At 44.3% G+C, this 12,524-nt stretch overlaps 1 protein-coding gene across 1 annotated transcript in view; it reads left to right on the top strand.

Moving 5' to 3' along the window:
• The window catches only part of OTUD7A (OTU deubiquitinase 7A), a 373,417-nt gene that overhangs the window by 169,072 nt on the left and 191,821 nt on the right, over window positions 1–12,524 (top strand). Inside the window, 1 exon segment of the mRNA XM_017960482.3 lies at window positions 6,969–7,091. The gene's annotated coding sequence lies outside the window, so the exon portion shown is untranslated.

The following is a 12,524-nucleotide window of genomic DNA, read 5'->3' as shown; positions in this document are numbered from 1 at the left end:
CTGCCTTCAGCAGATTTAGGTGCTGCCTGCAACTTGCCAGACTGGCAGTCCCCAGCGTGCTGCCAGCAGGCATGCTCAAAATGCACTTCTGGCCTGAGCCCTTGCTGGCCTCAGCGTGCCAGTGGCTGCCTGTCTGTGAAGAGGAGTTGTCTGTAATGGTGCTGCATGGACAGCCCACTCTGCCTCTCCACCCCCAGCCCCTTGTGCCCCCCCACAACCCTGTGCCCTGTCACTCATACCTGCAGCTACACCAAATCCTTCCCCAACCCCCTGCACAGGGGACTCCCTCATGTCCAGGCCACCCACCCCCAACCCGTGTCTGCGCTGGAGGTTCTCTGTGGAGAATTCTCCTCTGTGGGGCAGTAGAAGGACAGGCCTGTGTGTGCCTGAGCCCCCCTTCCTCAGGTGTGTGTGGGAGAATTTACCTGCGAGAAGTTAGCAACGCCTGCCTAGTGAAGGCCCCACATAGAATAGGCCCCTCAGCAAACACCAGGGGCCTCTGCCCTCCTTACCTTTCTGGGAACTCTTACTTAGAGTTTAAGGTCCAAGCCAAGTGTCTCCTTCTCTCTGAAGAGTTTCCTGTCCCCGGAGGCAGATGACAAGACAAGCCGTGACTTCCCTTGGACTGGGGCCGCTCTGCACCTCAGGTGTTCACCAGGCAGCGGGCTGTGCTGCGGGTGTCGGCCTCCAGGTCTGTCTCCTGTTTCAGATTACAGGGTTTTGATGGCAAAACCACTCAAGTTTATTTCTGCCTCGTGGCCTGCAACTCCTAGCATAGTAAACGCTCATTAAAATGTTGCTGGTTTGTGCAGGACCTGGATTTTGTGCAAATAAATAATAAAAAAGTTTTGCTAGCTGACTACAGTGAAATATCAATCACTTCATATCTGTTTGGATGACTATTAGCCACAAGAGAAGAGGTATGTGTTGGTGAAGGTGTGGAGAAAAGAGAACACTGGTACATTGTTGGTGGGTATGTAAATTAGTGCAGCCATTATGGAAAAAGTGTGGCGCTTCCTCAGTAATACAAAACTAGAACTACCATGTGATCCAGCAATCCCACTACTGGTATATAGTCAAAGGAAATGAAATCAGTATGTCAAAGAGTTACCTGCACTCCTATGTTCACTGCAGCATTATCCACAATAGCCAAGACATGGAACCACCCTGTGCTCGTCCAAAGATGAATAGATAAAGAAAATGTAAAACATGGCCAGGGCAGTGGCTCACACCTGTAACCCTAGCACTTTGGGAGGCCAAGGCAAATGGACCACGAGATCAGGAGATCGAGACCATCCTGGCTAACATGGTGAAACCCCGTCTCTACTAAAAATACAAAAAAAACTTGCCGGGCGTAGTGGCAGGCACCTGCAGTCCCAGCTACTCAGGAGACTGAGGCAAGAGAATGGCGTGAGCCCGGGAGGCGGAGCTTGCAGTGAGCCGAGATCGCACCATTGCACTCCAGCCTGGGCGACAGAGCGAGACTCCGTCTCAAAAAAAAAAAAAAAGAAAGAAAATGTAAAACGTGGTATAAATGCACGATGGGTAATATTCAGTCATAAAAAGAATGAAATCCTGTCATGCACAGCAAGACTGAACCTGGAGGGCATCATGTTCAGTGAAATAAGCCAGGCACGGAGAGACAAATCCTGCATGGTCTCACGTATGTGTGGAATCCGGAAAAGGTGAACTCGCAGAAGCAGAGAGCAGAACCGTGTTGGTCAGGTGCTAGGGGAGCTGGGCTGGGGTGAGATGTCGGTCAAAGGATACAAATTTCATTGAGGCAGGATAAATAAGTTTGAGGGATACATGGGGACTATTAGAACATGGTAACTATTGTAACGATGTATTGTATCCTTAAAAATTCTTGAGACTTGCTGAGAGTAAATAATAATAAAATAAACTGGTGTTACAAAAAAAGTTTTCTGGTTGAATGCTGAGCAGCGTTTCCTGAGGGAAGGGGTGTTGAGGGATCTGGGCTTGTGAAGGGTGGAGAGGTGTTATGACGGAGAGGGAGAGCTGAATGAAAGAAGACAGGAAAACCTGGGTAGGAGTAGGGAGCAAGGAGAGCGGCAAGAGCCCAGGATCCAGGTAGCCTGAGGGAGGAGGCCCCCAGCCATGGGAGGCCAGAGGGCATGCCAGTGCCTATTGACCCTTCACACACCCGCGCTGCATGGGCCCCCTCCCCTGCTCTGTGAGGGCAGTGTCCTGGCCTCTGAGCTCCACTCTGGGGCCACTAAGGTCACTTGGCACCCTGCTGGGTAGCCACTGCTCATTTTGTACCTGCTGTTTCCCGGCAGTCAGTCCTGGAAGCATCTCTGGTCCTGTAGTCCTGCCTTCATCTTGAGCCCCTCTCAGTGCCTTGTATTTTTACAGTAGTTTCAGCTTAGAGCAGTGAGTTGTTCGGGTCCCTGGAGCATCTTCAGAGGTCCCTTTTCATCTTCACCAGGACCTTTGGAACAGCCCAAGTCCCATGGTGATGCAGGGCAAAGCAGCCGTGGTGGCTTCTTAGACCACAGGCAAGTGGGGGACATGGCTGGTAGTGATCCCAGACCTCAGGAAGCCCGGCTGATGGGTTTCCCATGTGCTGGCCTTCAGTGACACCAAGGGGCTGGGTGGAGAGGAGGATTCAGCTAGAACAGCCTCTTTGGGCTTTCACCTGGCGCCTTACGGACCTGGGTCTCTGCGCTCACCTTGAGCCCCCCAGACACACAGTATGTCCGCAGCGTTAGCACGCTCCCTGGGCCCGCTGTCCGCACTGGGGGCTTTTAGAAGGGTGTGTCTGCCTGGCATCACCACATCCAATCCCGCCTCATTCTGTGTTTCAGAGCCAGAATACAGGTCTAAAATGCCTGTTTTATTTTAGAAACTACTGTTCTCCCCAGCATTAAAATGTGCAGGAAGCATTCATCCCACCCTTAGTTTAGCTGATAGCCTTACCCGCCCTTGTGTTTTGTTGCAGATCTGAACTTATTTTACCCAATGGCTGTTTTCCTGCATTTCCCTCTAGAGGTATTGGCATTTCGAGAAGCACTTCAGCCTTCCAGATATTTACGTAATTCATTACGGACATATTTTGGACTTACAGTATCTTACAGTACAAAAGAAAAAAAAAAGACTTTCCTCTTTATTTCCAGAAGTTGTTACAGATTTCTCCTGAATTTAAATTTCCTGAAAATTTGGCCAGGACATGCTGTAAGTTTTTATTCCATTAGGGAACCATAAACAAAACCGCTTACCAGCAGGCCTGAAGCAGAGATGAACGCCTGACCTGAGCATCTCTCCTGCACCTTCCTGAGAGACAGACCGAGTGATCACTGTGTGAATTAAAGTCCATTTCCTAGAAACTCACTCATCTCTTGAAGCTTTTAGGAAGACTAAGAGATAAAGCCACTCACTGAGTGATAAAGGCAGGAAAAGTGTCTGTCCCAGTGCAAGCCCATTTCCTAGAAACTCACTCATCTCTTGAAGCTTTTAGGAAGACTAAGAGATAAAGCCACTCACTAAGTGATAAAGGCAGGAAAAGTGTCTGTCCCAGTGCAAGTGTGTGAGGGTTGTTAGTCGGGGGTGTCCTTCATTTTCCGCCAAGGGACTGCACATCTATGGAGTGAACACCCCAGAGGTGGGCAGGGGACCAAGTCCAGCATTGGAGACACGGGGCCCCGGGTCGAAGGCTGTTCTTAGATAAGCTTCATGACAAACATGGCATTTGAGCTGGGTCTTGAGTGGAGCCAGGAGAGAACAGGAATTTTGAAAATTCCTGAGGGAAAAAATGTGAACAAAGAAAGGGACACAGGAAGTAGTTTATTGTTAACTATAATTTTCCTACTATGTTATCAAATACAAGAATGTATTTCTTCTATCTAACTGCATGTTGGTACCCATTAGCCAACTTCTCTTCCTCCCCACTTCCCTTCCCAGCCTCTAGTAAACACTATTCTACTCTCTGCATCTGTGAGACCTACTTTTTTTGCTCCCACATTTGAGTAAGAACATGTGATATTCGTCTTTCTGTGCCTGGCTTATTTCACTTAACATCATGACATCCAGTTCCATCCATGATGCTGCAAATGACAGGATTCCGTTCTTTTTCTGGTTGAGTAATATTCCGTCCTGTATATATTCCACACTTTCCTTATTCATTCATCCACTGATGGACACTTAGGTTGAGTCCACATTTCAGCTGTTGCAGACAGTGCTGCAGTGAACATGGGAGTGCAGATATTTCTTCAATATGCTGATTTCCTTTCCTTTTAAAATATACTCAGCAGTAGAATTAATGGATATGTGGTCGTTCTATTTTTAGTTTCTTGAGGAACGTCTGTACTGTTTTCTGTAATGGTAGTACTAATTTACATTCCCCTTTCTCCACATCCTTACCAGCATCTGTTGTTTTTTGTCTTTTTTATAATAGCCAGTTCTAACTAGAGTGAGATGATATCTCATTGTGGTTTTAATTTGCATTTCCCTGGTGATTCATGATATTGAGCATTTTTTCATATGCCTGTTGGCTGTTTGTATGTCTTCTTTTGAGAAACATCTATTCAGGTCATTTACCGATTTTCTAATCAGATGATTTGTTTTTTTGCTATGGAGTTGTTTGAGCTCCTTATATAATCTGGTTATTAATCCCTTGTCAGGTGGAAGTTTGCAGATATTTTCTCCCTTTCTCTAGGTTGTCTCTTCACTTAGCTGTTTCCCTTCCTGTGCCGAAGCTTTTTCGCTTAATATAAACCCATTGTTCTATTGTTGCCTTTTTGAGGTCTTCTGCAAAAATCTTTGCCCAAACCAATGTCCTGAAGTGTCTCCCCAATGTTTTCTTCTGGTAGTTCCGTAATTTTAGGTCTTACATTCAAGCCTTTAATCCATTTTGAGTTGATTTCTGTATATGATGAGATGAGGATCTAGTTTCATCCTTCTGCATATGGACATTTGATTTTCTCAGCACCATTTATTAAAGAGACTGTGTTTCCCCCGGTGTGTGTTCTTGCCACCTTTGTCGAAACCGAGTTGGCTGTTAAGTGTGTGGATGTATTTGCGGGTTCTCTGTTCTGTTCCATTGGTGGATGTGTCTGTTTTTATGTGAGTGCCATGCTCTTTTGGTTACTGTAGGTTGGTAGTATCATTTGAAAACACAACCCGTGTGATGCCTTTAGCTTTGTTCTTTTTGCTCAGGATCACTTTAGATCCAAGGTCTTCTGTGGTTTCATATGAATTTCAGCCTTTTTTCTATTTCTGTGAAGAATGTCATTGGTATTTTGAGAGGAATTGCATTGAATCTGTAAATCGCTTTGGTTAATATAGACATTTTAGCAATATTAATTCCTCTAATCCGTGAGCATGGGATATCTTTCCATTTTTTCAGGTTCTTCCTGTTGAGTTACAGGGGTTCTGCATATGTGATGGGTATTAATCCCTTATCAGAGATATGATTTTTAAACATTTTCTGTCATTCTATTGGTTGCCTTTTCACTTTGATAGTGTCCTTTGGTACACAAAAGTTTGTAATTTTGATGAAATCCAATTTATCTGTTTTTCCTTTGGTTCCTGTTTTCCCTGTTTTTTTGGTGGCATCGTACCCAAGAAATAATTGTCAAATCCAGTGTCGTAAAGCTTTTCCCCAGTCTTTCCCTGTATGAGTTTTATAGGTTTAGCTCTTACATTTAGGTCTTCAATCCATTTTTAGTTAATTTTTGCATACAATGTTAGGTAAGAGTCTAACTTCATTGTTTTGCATGTGGATGTATAGTTTTCCCAGCACCGTTTATTGAAAAGATTGTCCTTTCCACATGGAATGGTCTTGAGGAAAACGTTTGGCCATTTATGTGAAGCCATGCATGGCACCCTTGTGGAAAATGATTTAACCATATATTTGAGGATGTATTTCTGGTCTGCCTTGTGTGGACTGTAAATCTGTCTTTATGCTCACACCACGTGCTTTGATTAACATAGATTCATAGTATGTTTTGAAATCAAGATGTGTGAGACTTCCAACTTTGTCCTTCTTTTTCAAGATTGTCTTAGCTATTGATTCTATTCTTTTGCATTAGAAATCAGAAAATTTATTGCCTACAAAATCATTTTGAAAGTACTACTCAAGACTTCTAGTAAAATTGAAAAGTAAAGGAGCAATGAGAGATATGCAAATTATTTATGATCAGTCAGCAAACACCAAAACACAGTCATGTTACAAGTAATAATATAGAACTGAAGCTTAAAGCAGTTGTTAAGAATTATGACTCCTGAGAAAGTAGAACACAAAAATCAAAAGGAATTTCAAATTAACATTTTAAATGATTTCAACAAAATATAGCAGGTAGCAGAGGAAGAGATGGGAATTAGATTGAACTAGGGGCCTTATGCTGTGTGGAAATTAGAGGTTATGTATGTTATTTAACTGAGTAAAAATTAAATTTTATCTAGACGTTATTAGATAAATGACCTAAAAAGGTAAAAATATACAGACATCTGCTGACCTAGGGGATGCCCAGTCCAGATGGGGTGCACCTGGTTCTGTGTGAAATATGAACAGCCCCCTCACTTTGAGGTTCCCCGCAGATCACACCCCCAGAACCTCTCTCCCAGAATCTCAGAAGTCAGAGTTCAGTGTTCGAGCCCCGCTGAGAAGCACAGTTCCCTCCCCTGGCACATCAGCTTCTAGGAGCTCTAAGCCCACCCTCACGTCTGTTAAGTCTACACAGATGAGACTTTTCCCATTGATCCTCATCTGTCTCCTGATGGGACATTCATTTAAAAATTAAAGGGTGGGGTCATGTGTTAGGAGTGGGAGACAGGGGTGTGGGATTCACCAGCCAATTTCAAATGCATGTTAAATATTTAAAATCATTTTAAAATTTGAAATATTAATATTTAATTTTTTAAATATAAAAAATCCTAACATTGAAATTGTGAATTCTCACTTTCCGTGAAGTGTGAACATTCTCTTTGATTCTCATTGTCTTTTCCAGAGTTCTCAGGTGCTGTGGTCTCACCTTCCACTGGGGCAACAATGGGCCATTTCCAGCAGGGACGGTGCGGCGTTGGCCTGCATGCCTGACTGCCACACACCTCCAGAATCAGGTGTCTGAAAAGTAAGTCCTGTGTTGGTGGGGTCTTAGTGGCAGGCCAGAGGGGCAAGTGCAGTCACTGCCTCTGACAATAGACCTGGTAGTGGTTCTGTGGACTCCCTGGAAATCAAACCTAAAGCCCGGATAAAGTGTAAGGTTCGTTGAGAAAGAGTCATGAAATGTATTTCATACGGTATTAGAATTTGAGATTGGAATAATAGGCATTATTCTTTAAAAGGAAAAAAACAATTGTAGTGATTGACAAGTGACTTGATTTATACCAGTGCAAAATTTGTCATCTGTTGCAACCATTATTGATTTTTAAAATATTATAAGCAAAAGAAAAATAGTCCTGTTATCTTAACACACTAATTATTTTTACTTTTACTGTTTCCTCTTCTTATCCAAAAATACAATTTTAATCTGACCGATATCAAGAGTGATAGCAAATTCTTTTGCTTTATCACTCTTGGAACAAATATTTTTATATACCTTCTTGCCTACTTTTTATTTTATAAGCTTTAATTCTACAGAAAACTTGAAGGAATAGAAAAGTGAACACCCATAATTCTTCACCCAGATTTACCAATTGTTTATACACAGACACACGCAGATGGTAAATATGTGTTTGTGTGTGTTTGATTCTTTTTGTCTGAATCATTTGAAAGTAGGTTGTTGACATCATGACACACTTTGGCATCATCTCCTAAGTACACAGCTGCCTTCTACAAAAGTGTAGTACCATTACCACTGTGAAATATAATATTGATAAAGTGATATTATCCAAATATGTTGTCCCTATCCAGATACCTCTGATTGTCTCCCAAATATTCATCATAGCTGTTTTCCACTGTCTAGTGTTCAATTAAGTATCACTCACTGAATTCAGTTATGTCTCTTTTTATCTGAACTAAAGCCCTGCTTTCATTTTTCTCTTTCATGATGTTGATGTCTTTGAAGAGTCTGAGCCACTTGTTTTATGGAGCGCTACCCAATCTGGACTTGTCTGATTATTTCCTCATACTTAGATTGAGATAGACATTTCCTCCATCTCTCTTTCCAGCACATCAGTGGGCGCCCATGGCTCATGGTGATAAGTTTGTTCACCGGGCTAAGGTCGTTTCTCATGAGCTCTCTTTATAAAGTTACTTTTTTTTTTTTTTTTTTGAGATGGAGTCTCGCTCTGTCACCAGCTGGAGTGCAGTGGCAAGATCTCGGCTCACTGCAACCTCCACCTACCAGATTCAAGCGATTCTCCTGCCTCAGCCTCCCGAGTAGCTGGGACTGCAGGCACCCACCACCACACCCAGCTAATTTTTGTATTTTTAGTAGAGATGGGGTTTCACCATGTTGGCCAGGATGATCTCCATCTCTTGAACTCAGGTTGTCCACCCACCTTGGCCTTCCAAAGTGCTGGGATTACAGGTGTGAGCCACCACATCTGGCCTATAAAGTCACTTTTTACATTCTTAGTCTTTTACTAGTAAGCAATGGGGCAGACTTTGAAGCTCCGTGAACATTCTCTTCCCTGGCTGATTTTCATCCAGTGATCTTAGCATCCCTTGATGGTTGTATTATGATTTTTAAGCCATTAGTGTATTGGGACCTCAGACTTTCTTTGTCACATAGTCGTTTATGTTTCACATTTTCTGTGGTTGGGAGGTAATCACACAAGGGAGCATATGGTGAGGTGGTCAAGAGGACTCTGAAGTTAGACCATTCAGATAGGCATCTAGGTATGCGTCTTGTCTCTGTCATACCACAACCAGGTGACTGCGAGCAAACATTTCTCCTCACAAACCTTTAGTGTCCTTATAGTTACAATTAGGAGACTGGGAGTGACCATCGCAGGAGGCATATGGCGGAGGGTAGAGCCTGTGGCTGGCCTTGCTAAGCAGTAGCTGTTAATTATTATCAGACACAGGAAACATGGGCGAGAGCCACTGGATGCTGCTTTTATTCCTGAGATCTTTTATAAGACCTTTAGCAAAAATGCTAATAAATCTGAATGACAGAGTAGATGCCCCATGCTCTGTGTCCCTGCAGTTAAAAGGTTGCATAGGGAATGAAACCACCACGCCAGGAAGTATTCATCAGTGAACAGTGTCCTGATGTGCCCTCCCCCGTCGGCTTCCTCCTCCTGCTCTTGGTCACCCTTAACTGCCTCCCCTCGCTGGGCCTGAACCTCCCTGGTCTGTTGTCAGGTTTGCCTTTCAGTCACCACTAACCAATTGGGTTTTTTTTTATTTTTTATCTGAAGGTTATGTGTGGGTATATTTTTCCATTTAGATCAAGTCCTTTTAGTTCTATTGGCATCCCATTGCCACAGAATGCATCTTCCTTGAGAATGTTTTGAAAATTTTACCAAGAAAACAGTTTGTGCAAATATAAGTTATTTTAGAAGCTACACACGAATATGAATTAGACTGAGTCTTCAAAAAAATTGCTGTTGGAAAACATGTTAATATCTTAAAATTACTTCCTCGGAAAAGGTTACTTGCGTCGTTTTCTTCCCCACAACTCTTAAAAGCAGATGAGAGCTAGTGCTCACAGAGAAGACCGCTCTGCATCCTGCGTCCAGATGACAGGCTTTCTGTCGGCTTCTTGTCAGGCTGAGCTTGAAGGGATGGCCCTGTGAGGTTCCCCTGCTTTCTGGGGTGATACCAACCCAGCTAGCCTGGGGTTTGCCAGGACCAGGGGACGCTTCTTGTGGGCTCCAGCCCCAGGCTTCCCTGAAGCCTCACCACATCTCCTTTTTCCTTCTTACCAGCTGTTCACATGCCAGGAATCCTTGCTTGTCTCCTCGTCCTCTGTATGCGCTCCTTGGGGATGGGACTGTGCCTTTTCTCTTTTCCCAGGAGCAAACCCAAAGGTTATAGGATGAGTGAAGTGCAGGTGAAAATCAAACCTCTGGTTCTGCATCAACACCAAGGAAATCACTGAGTTTCACTTGAGTGTGTGGATGGAAATATCAGGGCTGCCTTTTCTCAGTTTCCCAAAGCACATCCTGTGGGATATCTGTCCACTTAGAAACCTGAGCTCTCTGGACTTGAGTGAGCTCCACGCTCCAGGCCTGTGTGCTAGAGAACCAAATGGAGGTGGCTGGAAGCCAAGGCAAAGCCTGTGCAGAGAGGCCCACTCCCAGGAGGCTTGCAGGTGCTTGGCCACACTCGGGGGAAAAGGACCCCTCCTCCTCCACAGCCCGGGGCCCGGCCCCTCCCTGCATCTCCCTCTTCCTGTTCCCTTCTCCTGTACAGCAGCAGCCCGGCAGTATGTGTTCCCCAGTGTGGGTTCATCAGCATCACCAGCCAGGAAACCCTCATACCCAGAACTTGGTTTTGGGGCTTACTCTTCAAAGCCCTGTTGCTGAGCCATGGAAAGAGACACAGTCCCCCGTGAGATGACATAAGTATAAATTCACAAAAGGCTTGAAGACACACCCTTAGGGCAGTTCTTAAATCCCCTGGGGGCTTGCTATCCCCACAGACATTGTGCCCCGTAAGTGTGTGAAGGTGGGTCAGCCAGTCAAGATAAGGCCAGGAACCCAGTGTGTATTCAGCACTTTGCTGAATTCCCTGTGTACATCTTGGTTACTCCTAGAGCATGCAAAAGCTCAATTCTCAGGCAAAATCATCTGTTACCATGTTCCAAAGCTTTGTTTAACACATTAATTAGGGAACCAGCAAAAAGACAAATGATCTGGCTCCGCAAGCATTTGGTAACTGGGATTGATTGATTGATTGATTGATTGATTGATTGATTTTGAGACGGAGTCTCGCTCTGTCGCCCAGGCTGGAGTGCAGTGGTGCGATCTCGGCTCACTGCAAGCTCCGCCTCCCGGATTCACACCATTCTTCTGCCTCAGCCTCCCGAGTAGCTGGGACTACAGGCACCTGCCACCACGCCTGGCTAATGTTTCGTATTTTTAGTAGAGACAGGGTTTCACCGTGTTAGCCAGGATGGTCTCAATCTCCTGACTTAGTGACACATCCACCTCAGCCTCCCAAAGTGCTGGGATTACAGGCATGAGCCACCGTGCCTGGCTGGTAACTGGGATTTTTAAGGTCAGTTGGGAAAGAAATGCAGAAATGAGATGCTAAGTTAAGGCAAACCTCTACAAAGCAATACAAATGCCAAATTTGGAGTTAATTTGTTTACTAGGCAGTAAAAGTCATAAGCTATCAATCCTGCAGGCTAATCTCACAGGGCTATACACCTCTTTATTTTAACCAATTGTGAGTGATTAGATAAATATTTGTCACACTGCTCAAGAGCTTCAGAATGAGATCAATCAGACTTTTTTGCATTCTAGCAGAATATCACAGATCCCAGAAATCATCATTTTTCCCTTTTTCAGGTTTGGAATCAATGTTTCCATAACAATCAGCTAAAATATGGTGGTTGACAAGTTGTGAGTGATCACGTAGCACCGTGTGAAGGTGCCGCTTTTTGGCCTGCACAATGCACTTGAGCTCCGGTGTAGACACTGCAAGGCCATGTGTGGGAGACAGCTTCTGACACAGCTCCTAACCATTCCTGCCTCCTGACATTGCATCTTCATATTGTCCCCTGCCCTTGGGTGTGGGCTGGACATAGTGACTCGCTGTTAATAAACAAAATACAGCAGAAGTGACAGGTGTCACTTCCAAGACCAGGATGCAAACGCAGTGGCTTCTGTCTTGCTCAGGCTCTCTCTGACTCTTCTCACATGGTTGCTCTGATGAAACAACTCTGATTTTGTGATCTCACCTTTGGAAAGGCCCACGTGGCAAAGAACTGAGCTTCTTAGTTCAACAACCCTCAGAAACAATTCTGTGAATGATCACATGAGTAAGCTTGGAAGAGAAAGGCTCCTCATTTGAGCCTTCAGATGAGACTGCAGCCTCAACTCACATTTTGATTGCAGCCTTGTGAGAGACCCTGAGCTAAGGTGCACTCTGACTCCTGCCCCACAGAAATGGTGAGATTATGTATATGTGTTGTTTTAAGTCCCTAAATTTGGGAGTCGTTGTTTCACAGCAATAGGTAACTGATGCAGCATCCATGAAATGTATAGGGTTGATTGTTCTTGGGTATGTGCTTCTCAGCAGAGCCGTCTTTCATCTTTCCCGGCTTCTCCCATCTCCTTTCTCCTGCTTCTCTACTGTCCCTTTCCTATTCTTTATTACTCTTCCATTCTTTATTCCCACTCCATTTGAGTTCCCCTTCTCTGCAACTATAATTGCATCCTTGGCCATTGATTAGGGAGGCTTAAAACTAGAGGTACCTCATTTGTGGGGACAATGTGCAGTTCAGAAAGATACCCCATCCTTGGCCAGTAGCAGAATAGTTTTCTTTGTTGAAATCAATTGCTTCGAACTTACATTGACTACATCATCCAGGGCTGCAATGCTTCTTATTTGGTCTTGAGCCAATGCTTAGTGTTTGAATGCAATTGGCTTTACCATTCTTTCCTCA

Source organism: Papio anubis, chromosome 7 (assembly GCF_008728515.1).
Source record: "Papio anubis isolate 15944 chromosome 7, Panubis1.0, whole genome shotgun sequence".
NCBI classification, from domain to species: domain Eukaryota; kingdom Metazoa; phylum Chordata; class Mammalia; order Primates; family Cercopithecidae; genus Papio; species Papio anubis.
This window is presented reverse-complemented; position numbering and strand designations above follow the sequence as displayed.